Genomic DNA, 1,033 nt, shown 5'->3' on the forward strand with positions numbered 1-1,033 from the left:
ACTCCGCCTCCTTCTCGAGTTCTTCACAGGAGTCAGAAGTTTGAGGTCAATCAGATGGTTTCAGTACAAAAACTCTTGCAACACATTCATCTAGAACCATTTGAAAGTGTTCTGTGTGTTCAGGAATGTGGTTCTAGAGTTCTCTGGGACCAGTTTGATTGGAATGTCAGTGGAAGAATGTTAGAACTCCTCTAGAAGATTCAGGAATTCTCTGGAACTCCTCTAAAAGTTTTTTAATAGACCATCTGGAACAGTTCTAGAGTTCCTTGGTTCTGTTGTTCTGGACTCCACCAGGTGTTGCACATGTTGAAAGAAATTCTAGAATTCTTGAGAGGTCAGGACAGAACTGGAGAACTGAAGGATCTTATAAAATAATGTGAATCACTGAACGGGTGTGGAACTATTCAGGATGTTCTACAGGTTTGAGTTCTCCAGAGGATTCAGGATCATGTTGGAGGCAGATGGAATTGAATTCACATCAGAGACTCTTGAACATGTTCTTGTACCAGTCTGTAGATGTGACTATAGAACATGTTCTAGAACAGCCACTGGATCTGTTCCATGGATGGAACCTCACTGCGAGGTTCTCTGGAGTTCTTCAGATGTTCGACTGTTCTTTTACAGCTGTTCTATATTCCACAGAGTTGATCTGGATTCTGCAGTCTGAATGTCTCTAGAACGATTCAAGAGTTCACTTTGTAGATGTCTGAAGTTACTTTGTTCCACAACTTCTAGGTCTCCTCAGTTTGTGTTCTAGATGTTCTGTCTGTTGGAGGTTTGATGGAACCTGCAGCTGTACAGGAGAACATCTGTAATCCAGCTGCTCTCTGTTGTCTTTATTTATATGTAATGATTATTTATTTGTGATTGATCTCCTCTGACCTCACAGAGACTCGGCCCTCTGAGGGCTTGTCAGGGGGGCGGAGCCTCAGTGAGTCACAGTGAGGTCAGAAATCACGAGAACTAGAAGGAAGCACTGAAACAAACCAAATACCTGAAGCGACAACTCAAGTCTGTAAAAATGTCACAACAA

General features: G+C 42.3%; 1 protein-coding gene across 2 annotated transcripts in view; it reads left to right on the top strand.

Moving 5' to 3' along the window:
* The first annotated feature begins 579 nt into the window (after window positions 1-579).
* Window positions 580-1,033, top strand: part of pdia8 (protein disulfide isomerase family A, member 8) — a 10,665-nt gene continuing 10,211 nt past the window's right edge. For both annotated transcript variants that reach the window (XR_014772082.1, XM_084739610.1), the window contains exon 1: window positions 580-1,033. This exon is cut by the window's right edge and continues 1,578 nt beyond it. The gene's annotated coding sequence lies outside the window, so the exon portion shown is untranslated.

This window comes from Lutjanus erythropterus, chromosome 16 (genome assembly GCF_056507025.1).
Source record: "Lutjanus erythropterus isolate fLutEry1 chromosome 16, fLutEry1.hap2, whole genome shotgun sequence".
Lineage (NCBI taxonomy): Eukaryota > Metazoa > Chordata > Actinopteri > Lutjaniformes > Lutjanidae > Lutjanus > Lutjanus erythropterus.